At 40.0% G+C, this 12,464-nt stretch overlaps 1 protein-coding gene across 9 annotated transcripts in view; it reads left to right on the forward strand.

Annotated features, from left to right (window-relative positions):
- Positions 1–12,464, forward strand: part of THRB (thyroid hormone receptor beta) — a 166,492-nt gene that overhangs the window by 86,373 nt on the left and 67,655 nt on the right. Inside the window, exon 1 of one of the 9 annotated variants that reach the window (XM_038174588.2) lies at positions 1,235–1,397. The exons of 7 other annotated variants lie outside the window; for them this stretch is intronic. The gene's annotated coding sequence lies outside the window, so the exon portion shown is untranslated. Of the gene's footprint in view, positions 1–1,234; positions 1,398–2,241; positions 2,330–12,464 lie in introns of those variants that run through there. One more of the 9 variants, XM_038174587.2, reaches the window with a different exon arrangement.

Consider the following 12,464-nt stretch of genomic DNA (forward strand, 5'->3'; position numbering starts at 1 on the left):
TCTTTCCTTTGCCTTCCTCTGTGTTTTTCCAGCTCTGCCATAGGATTGACTGTCTGAATATTGTAGTGTCAACAGCTCCCTGTGTTTTCACTTGATACAGTTGAGCAAAAGTTTTGACATTCAGCTGAAATGTTTGAGGAGCCATTACCAGCATAATTCTGCTTCTTAAGTAAATCTCATCTCGGTGCTTGAAATCTAAATGGATTAATATTTTTAATGTCTTGTTTACAATGCTGCCTATGAAAGCCTGTATTTGTCTACTTGCCAGCCTTCCTTCTTGGCCAGGAACCGCTCTGGCTTGAATCTCCACGCTGGGCTCCCATCCATTTTCCTTGAGTCTCTCTGGTTCCCTCCCTTTTCCTCAGGGGTTCTCTGGAAGATTGTCAGAAGGGCTTTCATTTCTTGAGCAAGTCAGCTTTTCTGAATATTTCTGTCCCAGCCCTGAATTTCAGAGTTTGCCAACCAACCACAGACGATTCACCCTGGTGTCGTTACAAAAAACACCTCTTTTCTCAGGTTTTGATGAAAACAAGCCTAAAAACAAACCAGTGTTAGCCAGTGGACAGAAAAATTGGTTTAGAAAAAAGAGGCCTGCACTACATGCGCGTGTTGACAAGGTGCTTAACAGGAGTAAAGGTGAGCTGGTAGATAAATCATACCATTGATTATATACATTATAGCATGCTACAGTATTTTGCAAGCAGAGCCATGCTAGCTGGCAATGCCAAAAAAAAAAGTAAATTGTGACCACTAGGTGCTGTTGCTGTATCAGCAGATTTTCAGGGGTAGATCAAGCAGTGCCATGAGAAGAGTAGCTCTGGTGGACTGGGAGGGACGGTGGCTTGGATGGATTTGCTGAGTGTCTTCAAGAGTAGGCAGGCTCTTAGAGGATCATCGGGAGGCTGGCTGAGCACAATAGAAGGCAAAGTGCTAGAGCAGCAAGCAAGTAACTTATTAGAGAGTATAAAACAAGGGGGGTATGATCTCAGACTACATTACAGTGAAATTATGCAGCTGTAGGTATGGTGAACCCTCACTTCTGAGCAGGCCAGCAAACCCTCACTAGTGGTTATTTTGATATGCGATACCCTGATGCTAATCTAAGAAGTCGAATGCAAAACCAAAGAAACCCCAGCAACAATAACAACCCTCAGCCGAGTGCGGAGCACTTGGCAGCCTCGGCTGCCTTCTCAGACACACAGAGTGAGCGTGAGCAGTGATGGGATGTGAGGTCCGTGCGCTGGGACGGCTGGAGCTTCGTGCAGTCCCCACAACTGGATGTGTGTGAGAGGAAGAGGAGGCATCTCCCCATCGCAGCGCTGAGACCTGTAATCAAACACCCCCCTCCCCAGAGAGACAGAAACTTCGGACGAGGGACAGCCTGACCCCGGGAGCGAGTGAGTGAGCGTGCGGTTGTGCCTGCAGGATGCTGGTTTCTAAAGGGACTCCAATTTCTGATCCTTAACCTGCCACTGCATTTTCGAAGCGGGATATTACTCAAACTGAGATGGATTAACAAAGCAAAGTGATCTTGAAAAACTTCCATTCCAGATAGAGCATCTTGCAGATACAGATATTCTTCATGTTTTTTTGGCTGGTGTGCCCGGCACTTAAAAATTGTAATAGCACTAAAGAGGTAGATATAGCAGGGATAAGGGAAAAGGAAAACTGGATGTAATAGTTGAAACAGCCAGCTGTTTGACTTCCCTCTATACATTATTGATCATTCTCCCTGCTTTTCAGAAATTATTTCAAGTGAGGGATTCTCAGTATTTAAAGGGGGAAAAAAAAAAGCCTCCTCGCCTTTTTCAGACATCAGGATTGCAAGATGAATGTGCAAACACAAGCGTGTGAGTCAGGAAACATGCCAGCGGAGGTGGCTGCGTGAGCGCGTCTGTAGGTAAACAGAAATAAAGTTAATTGGCAGTTTTCTTGTATAGCACGGGTAGCCGGAGCCCTGCGCTGTGGAAGAAATTTTCTTTTCCCATTATCCTTCAACGTTCTCTTGGCGGGATTGTCTCAAGGGAAGTGAGTGAGTCAGAAAATATGCCAAGTTCATGTCACGGCTGTTTCGGCATTTCTTTCTCTCACTGGCCTCCAGGAGCTTTATTGGCAAGTGTTTTTAAAGGAAATGTTGGCACAGGAAGGCCTTATTGTTTATGTCATGAAAGTCTCTTGGCGTCTTCTGCCTTGTTATTTTCTGCCTTAAATGGGGAAATTAGGAGTGGGGGGGACTGAGAAAGGAAAAGACCAGAGAAAAAGAGTATCAGCTTCCAGGCTGTTGAGGGTTGCTACCAAACCCGTGCTCCCTACGTGCGGATGTATCGTGGTGAGTCCTCTCTCTGCTTTTTCTCTCTTGCTGCTCCGCAGGCTGCGCTGCAGCCAATGGATCCGTTCCTAAATGTGCGCTTCCTCTTTGTGCTTTTCAAGATGTGGCATTCAGGAAGCTTTTTGAAAGGCAGAAGGCGGCAGAGATCTGTTGGACTCCCCTCTGCCAGAGCAAGAGCCGACCAGGCAGAGGAGGGCAGACGTGGTGCCCAGCCTGGGTCACGTCGCTGCCACCTTCTCAATGGGCTGTCGGGGACAGTCTGTCAGTGGCTTTCAGTTCCGTCAGGGGCTTGCATGTAAAACACGGTGTGATTTATGGGGCTGGCGGGGGGATGTAACTTCTGTGGAACAGATGCAGTGGGTATGGACAGGAACAATAGCGAGATGCTGACATGGTCAGAAATGCTGCTTGGGGAACGTTCAGGCAGAAGGCAAGATCATTCATTTAAATGTAGACACATTCTTAACCAGGAAAAAAAAAAAAATAATAATGAAACCAAACCACCTAATTCATATGCACTTAGGCAATTTTGGCACAACATAAAAGCATACCAAAAAAAAAAAAGTGTCCAGGGCAGTAATAAAAGTTACTGTAACCTATTGCCCTCAAATTAGGTGAGAGTTGTAAAGGATGCTAAAAGGGAATTAAATATTAACATTTCAAAGAATGTAACAAAACTTGATATTTTGTGACTTGGAAAGTGAAAAGTTAACTCCCTGCCTGTGATATGTCCTGGCAGAAAGACTAAACTAGGTTTGGTTTTATCTGTGATATTTGCCCCTCTGATATTTATGTGTGGAGCTGAGACTTAGAATGAGAAGTTCTTTCAGGTTAACGCAGCAAAGATATGCTGTGTTAAACAAAAAATCCCATTTCTTCTGGTTTTTTTTACCACCAGCAAAAAATAAATACAAATAAAGCAAATTCCTATTTCTCTAAGCTGAATATAGATAAACTGACATCTAAACCACTTTTCTTTGTACCCAGTTAAACTAAGGATTGTCTGCTATGGGATTTAATACCTATTTCAAGACTGATGCAGTTTTTGTGATGCCTCTTCAAACACTAAGTATTTGTTGGTACATAATACATCTTTTTATTGTGGCATCTCACTCACATTTTGGTGATGCTTTTTTGGAATGCTCTTTTTCAAAGAAACGAGAGTTGATTAATCTTGGCTCTTAAAACCTACATTGTTTCATTTTTCAACTCTTTCATGTGTTTTTGTTTTCCGTCTTACCTATTTATGGGTTTATGCAAAATTCTGTAGTATATAATAGTTTAATCTGTGAAAGCCCCCCCTTCCTCCCCCATCCAATTTTGTGCTTGGATTTGTTTTGACCTTGCCTTTATTTTCTGTTAAAACACATCTAAAATTAAAGAAGGCTATTTTAGGGTAAAAGTGTTTTTTTGTAGCATGCATTTCTAGACCTGAATATTCTTAGAGCTTACTATTATTTTTTTTTCAGATTTGGAATCTTGGTCAGACAGTTAGAGGAAAAATAACAGACTGCCAGCATTAGAATACAGGGAACTGGAACCTGGATTTTGCTTGGAAAACATCTCTAGAAAGAGTAGCTATGGCTCTTACTGCCTTGCTTTCAAGTATTTTTAGCAAGATTGATCTATAGGAATTATTTTGTAAAATTCTAACTGTGGAAAACGGTAGGAAAAAAAATCACCCTTGTAGTAAGTACTAGCTGATCTGTATATAATTTATTTGGATGAACATGAAACTAACAATATAGTCACTTCTAAAAGGAAATTCAAGTTGTTTATAGTATGCTACAACTGAACTATTTTCAGCATGTTGCAATTATTGTCTAGGCTGACAAGCTTTTTTCTGTTTTTCTCTGTGTATGCATATATCGTATCTTATGAATATATTTGAATAGTCATAACCATCTCAAAAGATAAAGTCAGTAATAATTATTGGAATATCGCTGTGGATTTTTCTTCTGTAAGGAATCATGCATTTCTCTGTTTTAGCTGATAGAAACCTTTGTGCTGTGTTTCTTGCATCTCATGTCATAACATGAGAAAAACCAAACCATAAAACAGGGTGTGAGTAACTGTACTTTGGCCTTTGTCTGCTATCCTCTTTACCAGCCAGCCAAAATTCTTTAGACATTACAGTAAAAAAGCAGTGTTAAATCATCAGCCTATACCTACAGCTCCAGTGTCGAATGCAGCGTGGCAATATTGCTGTATTCCTTTATTTTTATTATCTCTGGTAACAGAACTGGGTAAGAGCACTAGGATGAAATTCCAAACGGAAAAATTACAATTCTGAATGAAAAATTCAATTCAAATTCTCTTGGTTAAGATAAGCCTGTGTTAGACCCAGGGGGCAGTTCCCCGATGCCCCCTGTGTTCTGGGCAAACAGCTCCATAGTGGTTGCTGAAGCCAGCAGATAGGGTGTGCTCCCCAAGAGCCAAGGACCCTGAACTCCTCAGTTGTGCCTGGATATCCGGGGGGTCTACCACTGTCAGGTTTTCAGACTTTGGTGTCCATGTCGATCTGGGTTAAAGCTGTCCGGCAGGCAGTAGGGACAAGGCAGAGAGGGAAGGTAATGGTGGGGTGGCTCACAGCTACTCTGATAAGCCTCTTTTCCTTAAGGCATTGCATTTTCCTTCTCTGCCCTGTGAAGGTTTGAAGTCATCCATGAGCTTGGAAGCCTTCATTTTGGGCTACTCTTATAGTGCAAAGCTCGTTGACTTCCTTTGCAATGAATTTCAAGAAAGCTTCCTTCACCACATTGAGGGCTTTCTCCTCTCTCCCTGTCCTACATTTGTTTTTATTGCACTGGAGAAAGAAGTAAAGAAAAAATGGATACAGGAAATAATACTCTTATAAAAATACAAAAAAAAAAAAAAATCCAAACATAATTCATAACCATTTCTTCTCTGGCAGCCAGAAAACTCTGTCACGTGTGCAGAAAGAGCTGACCTGTATGATGAGTGTTACTGAACCACAGTTACGGGTCAGTGCTGTGAAGTGCAATGAATGGGAACAGCGAGTCAATTACAAGCTGGGATTGTGTTTTCCATCATGCAGGCAAAATGGCATGGCTTAACAGGGAGAAGTCAAAATTTTCAAGTTCTCCAAGGGAATAAGTGTTTTGGGGGAAAAAATGTGATCCAGTTATCTACTTGGATCTCCAGAACTTTTCAATGGGCTTCTTTAAGGCTCATAAAGAAGTAAAGCTGTCGTGCGATGAAAGGGAAACTCCTGCCCTGAATTAATAACAGGTTAAAAGTTAGGAAGCAAAGGGGAGTAAATGGTCAAGTTTTACAATGGAGGGAAGTTACCAATGGAGTCCTGTAGGCATCTGTCCAAGAGTCTGGGTGGTTTGATATATGGAAAAGGGGGGCTAAACTGAACTAATAATGCCTGCTGACAGTGCTAGAGTCAAATGAGAAGAGTTGCAGAGGGAACTCACAGTGTGACTGAGCAATAAAACAGCAGAGGTAATTCAGTGAGAGTAAATGTTAAGATTTTTACATGGAGAAGTTATGGTCATGGTGGACCAGCTAGCAGTCAGGCAGAAGGTGCTAGTTTTTAATAGATAGTAAGAACTGAGTGTCCATCAGAAGCCAAAAACAAGCATTGGGAATTTTTGGGAAGGAACTAGAGGAAAACGCCACGCTCTCCACATTTCACTCTATACGTGACTGAATTCAAGGGGTGGGATCGTTGTCTTCTGACCTATGGGATTTTTGTGCCTGTAATGTTAGAGCACATAACAGCTCTAAAAAGAATGCCATTTGGGAAAGAGGTTTTGCAGAACATGGTATTTTCCATCAATAGATTGATTAATCATGCTCTAGTATGATCTAGAACCCCTGTAATACTGAAGGGTGGATGAATGTAGACTCTGAATTTATTCTTTTCTATTTTTCCATTGTTAACGCTTATTAGTCTGTTATGTTTTGACGGGGGTATCTAGCAGTTAATTTTGTTGTTAATTAACAAGGGAAAAATATGAAAAAACATATCTGAAAAATAAAACCAGTGTAGCCGTATCTGTATGAAATCTCATGCTGGAAAGAATTACAAATGTGAATAGCTTTATGCAGAACAGAAGCCCTGCTTAGTAAATATGGATAGTTTGGCTTGGGAAAGTTATACGTACTTTGCTGTAGCGTGTGTGTCTTCCATTATGTTTTATGCCAGGATGTGGTAGTCTCAAAGGACTTCTTGAATGGGTGGATTCAGACGTATGTGCACACAAGCATTATACCGATCAAATTGTGTATTTATTCCTTTAACTGAGCAGCATAACCCAGCAGAACTTGTGACTGTAGGTATTAAGCACAGACACGTAAAACTAACTACTATGCCAAAGATACTTGCAGGTACAGCAGCTGTTACATATTCTGTATATGTCTCCATTGTTCTAGCTTCAAACTTGCATAGTAAGTGTGGTAAGCATGCTGCACTTAATGATTTCCCCTTTTCCCTCCCCATCCAGATGAAGATTTTAAGTGTTTAATGGAAGAAAAATACTCTAATCATGAGTTTATGAAGTCATTGGGTCTTTGGATCATTTCATTTACAATTTTCTGTTTTATATGATGTTTAAAATACCCTATTTCTAACAACAAAATTGAAAAATTCTTTGTGTTACCCACAAAAGGCTACACATTATACTGACTGAACTGGTCTTCAGAATCCTGTAGTTGTATTTAAATAGCTTAAAAGATTATTGTATGACTGATAAAAAGAGGATAGGTTATGATAATGTTGTTTTAATGTTCATTTAATATATAGAGAAGCAGTAAGTAATTTTACAAATTGCATTTGCTCAAATTGAAATAGAATAAGACTGTAGTTGAAGAAAAGCAGAATGAACTGCGATAATCAATGTAATGTTTTTCATGGCAAAAGTGGTGCAAGGACTGCAACTGTATAAATAGGTTGTGCGTGATGAAAGAAAATGTTATTTCTGCATTACTTAATTTCTCATTTTTCTCTGACATTTTGAATCAAGCCTTAGTCTGTAGAACAAATTTGAAATATCAGAGGTAAAACAAAAAGATAAACTTTGTCTTCAGTATCTAGTTTCATTAACTTGATTGGGCGTTACTCGGAGCAGATCCATTTTTAGCATATTACATTTGCACAGTGACCTTTAAAATGCTGTGAATGAAAACTGGTGCTGTGATGTCTTGATTATTCCCATAAAGTAACGTTTAGGACTTCACTTAGATATATTCTTACGTGAAAAATAATGACATCTAATCTGTTACAATAATAAAAATGGGACACTTGTCTTCCAGGTAGTGAAAAAATGGTCCAAAGCTAGGTCTTATTTTTCCGAAATACTGACATTCTTTGTCACTAAACACTAAACTGTCTGAAAGTTTAACCATCGTACACAGTATAGGTCTAGACACCACATCTAAAACAGGGGAATGCATAAGTTCAAGGAGTACAACCAGAAATTAATTTGGAAAAATATCAGATAAAAACTTGAGGCAGAGTAGCTACTCCAGATGTACTATGTAACTGGGCACTTTTATTCTTCTTTCAGAGTGATCTCAGCATAGTTTAATTTGAACTGAAGAAAGCAGACTTACTCCAAAGGAAAGCATCCAGAATAGTTAATGTGTAGAACGCATTAAGTAATGACTGAAAGACTTACATATCACGATGTTGTCCCGCTGAGGTCCCAGCTGGAGTACCTGGTGAGCAAAAGGAGAGTCTAGATGGGAGTAACAAGAAATATTAAAGGCTTAGCAAGCTGGAGTTCTGAGCAACAAGTTAGTAAAGCACAGCTGCTTAGTTTTGCAAAAGGATGATTGGGAAGGCCTTGATACTAGTTCTATAGAAATGCCTAAAGGATAGCTGTGAAGGAGAGGGGAAGCCAGCACTGTTTGGGGATGTGGCAGGACACACACCAAGAGCTGAATTTGCAATAGGAGAGCTCCATGTTGGGGAAAGAGGCTCTAACTAAAGAAAGAGATGAGCAATAGAAAAGGTTGTTTTATGGTAGGTGTGGTGTTTGAAGCTAGCATAAATGGCACTGTATTTATGAGAGACGTGTTCCAAGTAGCAAATCTCTTCTAGTCCCACGTGGTGAGGTGTACCCCTTGTCTCATGCAATACATTTAAAGTAGTCACAACAGGTAACCTGTAGTATATCAGAATTCATATAAAACCCTATAAGATGAAAACCTTTTTAAACTTTTCTGCCCTTCGCTACATCATTGTGCCCCAAAACCACTTCTTTCAAATCCTGTTCATGAATCTCAAATCTATGGTGGTACCCATCCTGCTGGTATGTCGGATGGGCAGACAATGTAAATCTGCTGCTGGGTTGGAGATGATGTCTGCATTGAGAGGGTGAACTTCAGACTTGTTGAAACAGCCAGGCTCCACTGAAAGCCCTGATTAAGTTCTTAAAGCAAAGCCTAAAGGTTTTTCATTGCTGTACACTAATGGGGGAAAATACATGCAAATTGTACAATCTCAGAGAGACTATTCAGTGTTTAACTTTCTGCTATGTTTCTTGGAAAGAGAATACAGGCTTTCTGTCCTTCACACTTGAATGTTCATTCTGAATGGCATTTGCTGTACAGCCTACTGTGGCACCTTACTTAATTAGCACTTGCTGCTTTTCCTTCCTAAAGAGAATTGTGATAGTGGCAGACTTTATGTCTTGGCTACCAGAGGGATGGGAAGGCTCCTGTAACTCTTATAGCCGATCAGCTGAGACAGTCTGGTTGCCCATGGTTCCTAATGAGCAGCACATGACACAGTGCAGAGAATTGGCAAGATTAATGAACCCGGTATTCCTTAACAGCAGGCTGACTTGTAATGGCAATATAGAGGACTACGTTAGCACATTCTCAGTAGTGTGGCATTGTACTGAAATTAAAATCCATTGCAAGCAGCTATAGAAAATGTAAAAATCTAAGGTTTGTATTTGCAAATCGGAATTCATGATGGACTCACCATTGCTAGAAGACAGAAACCCTAGAGGGGGAATCTGCTTGACCCTGTCTTGGGAAAGTATTCCCATTTGGGAAAGCAGACTAGAATGTGCTTCCCAACAGAAGTGTTCCCAATTCTCTTGGCAGCATCCAAGGATACTCTTTTTCTTAGTTAGGGTCCTTGACAGTACTTCTGTGACATCTTTAAGCCATCTTGTTATTTCTCTTAACCAAAAAATATTATTGTGTAAAAACCCTGAATTAGTGCTAATTCTGATGTTTTCTGATCAGTGGATTCCTCTTAAATCTTCTTCCTTATTGGTGACATTTGTTTTCTGTGTGCCATTCTTTGGAAAGCTGATGACATTTGCTATGGTTTCTGATTAAGAATGTGCTAATGCCAGATCTTCATTTGAAGTTTGGGATTTGGCAATACAAACAGCTGTAAAAAAGTATAATCTTTAAATGCTGAGGACAGAGGGAGTCTCATTTGAGCTGAATCACATATTATAACTATTCAAGTCATACTTTGGCAACTAAAGTGCTTTAAAACACCCACTGCTTTCTTTATATTTCCTGACTCTTACGGAAGACCAGAAAGATAAAATTTTAGGAGTTGGTATGAAGGACGAATGAAAGAGGACTAACAAACTGAAATAAGCTTTATTTCTTTAATGGAGAAACCAGTGACTATGGAGCACAAAATGCTCAGTGCAGTGCAGGAATCCTTTGTAGGCAAATGCTTGAAGGCTTTGCTTTCCGATGCCTGTTTTTCAGAGTCTGAAGGTTAGTTTACGGCACTTACACGTGGACCCAGTCCAACTGCCCATAGTAAGAAATACACTGGGAAGAAGTGGAGCCAAGTCGAACCCTACAGCTAGTGAATTTGGCTGGACATCACACCATCTGCATGTCAGGATTCACATCCACATACATTTTGGGGTTGGACCCCATGATATCTTGAGGGCCCTTCCAATCCCTACAATTCTGTGATTCATTGATCCACAACCTTGATTATGGGGCCAGCCAAATCAGATCAGTGCCCATCTCCCAAATCCAGAAGTATATTCCCTGTGCAGTGGGCTGGGGGGCAGCACTGAGACTCTTCCTATTCCAGTCCCTCGTCTTCTTTCTGATGGGAACTCTGGCTTTGCACCTCCTTGGTAGGCAGGTAGCATAGTCCATGGCAGGGTCCCTTCAGTTCCCAGCTGAAACTGTTCTTTTTATACAAAACATTTAAATATTCCCTAACCCCGCAGCTAGAAAAATGTCAGTCTCTGCTGGGAGAAGTCTGTGAAGCATGGTACAGACATCAACCTAGACTTGTTTTACATGGATTTAAAAAACAGAACAAAACAAAATATCCATAACCTGTAAAAGAACACAGAGAGAAACAAATAATCCCTAGCACTGAGTGAGGGATTATTTGGTGAATACGTAAAAGCATTGATTTCTTCAAGGGGTGAAGTATGTGGTATTAAAAAAAAATTTAAGTGTATTGCAGAAATCAGCTATCCAATTCCAGAACAGCTGAGACTTGTCATTGATATGTGCTCAAATCCTTGTAAAATTTCAGATGAAGGCCTTTGAGTGCATTTGAGTTGCGAGACGGTGTGCTAGTAAGGGTTATGGAATTGCAAATGAGCGCCGCACTCCATCTTCTCCTGGGTGGTGTAGGCAGCTTTCTGCTCCAGGCTGCTGCCTACCTTGCCTGCTGTCTTAAGCTCTCACTGCTTTTCCGTGAAAGAATATAAACAGTGGGTAGAAGTTCTCTCGAGTTAAATGGGAACAGGATCAGGCTGTGATTCAGGATCAGACTGCTTGTCAGTTTTTACTTTTTGCAGAGTTGGAGTGTTTCAGTTGCAAATCTCATCTGTTGATGGGCAGTCACCCATATATTCAATGTGTTGGGTTTTTTGAAATGAAATCAGTGCAACATTTTTTTTTTCTGTTTGATTTCTTTGATTTAAAAATCTCTTGGGAATTCAGTAGTTTCTAATGAGAAACAAAAGTTGTTCGACCTGCATGTTGAAAGTTTTCTCCCTCATACAACAATTAAAAAAAAAAATGGATGCAGGTTGTTTTACTTTATTTAGCTTGTAAATGTGATTTTTTGACACTGCATGTAGGTTGTTCTTCCAACAACCAACTTCCAAACTATTGTCTGTTTCAATAATGCACAAATACCAGCAAATGGAGCTTTTTCTGTAGCGGTTCAGAATTTCACTTCTATTGAAAAGTGGACTATGTATAAAATATTCATCATGAGTGCGTGTTTAAAAAAGAATCTATTGTATTGTTAAATATTCTAGTAGGCTGCTAACCAAAATAAAAAAAAAAAAAAAAATGCTGGCAATTGTGAATATCCAGTATCCAAGATTCCTCTTAGGAGTGGCTGGATTCTCCAGTGCTCCACTGCTTTGTGCGACTCTTTGATCTGTAGCATTCAGTACTGCTTTCCTCTGTTGTAAATGCAAATGTGAGATAAATGCAGGAGGTGCTATTCAGTCACGGTGTCGGAGGAAAGGGAATTGTTTTTCATAAACACTCTGCAGTGAGTAAGAGATGATCTGCTTAGTGAAGTTTCTGGGTTTACATCCACTGTGGATGAATTGGTGCGGAGCCAGTCAGATTTCTTTCAGCAAGCTGGTCTCTGGATTTTATTAAGGCTTCCCCTTACTGAAAAAGTCCATCTTTCTTCTTGTAGGATGCCCCTTTTATTTTGGAGGATACTGACACTTGTAGACAAATTATTTTTCCTCTCTGGTATCTCACTTCATCTTTGAAGCAAAAATTCAGAAGTCTAGCTGGCAATCAAGCAGCATATCTGTCTGCTGTAAATCTAAGCCTTGGTTATTTCACTGATTAGCATCAGTGGTCTATGTTCTGAGCTGGGGAGCTTTGATTTTGTGTATCTCTGAGGATAATATGTTATGTACTCCTTTAATTTGTGCAGTATGTAAAGACAGTAATACTTGCAAGGAAAATTGTGTCTGCATGAAACTAACTGGAAAGTGATCTAAAGGTTATTTTTAAAAAGTGCTAGTGGAAAAACAGAATCTGAAAGGAAACAGCTTTTTTTCACCAACTCTCTATTGCCACAAAAATATAATGCTACAATATAAGAATGCAATAATTTCACATAGCTTTTTTTTTTTTTTTGTGAAGAAATATGCACAATTCAATTTCATTACCC

Source organism: Anas platyrhynchos, chromosome 2 (genome assembly GCF_047663525.1).
Source record: "Anas platyrhynchos isolate ZD024472 breed Pekin duck chromosome 2, IASCAAS_PekinDuck_T2T, whole genome shotgun sequence".
NCBI lineage: Eukaryota > Metazoa > Chordata > Aves > Anseriformes > Anatidae > Anas > Anas platyrhynchos.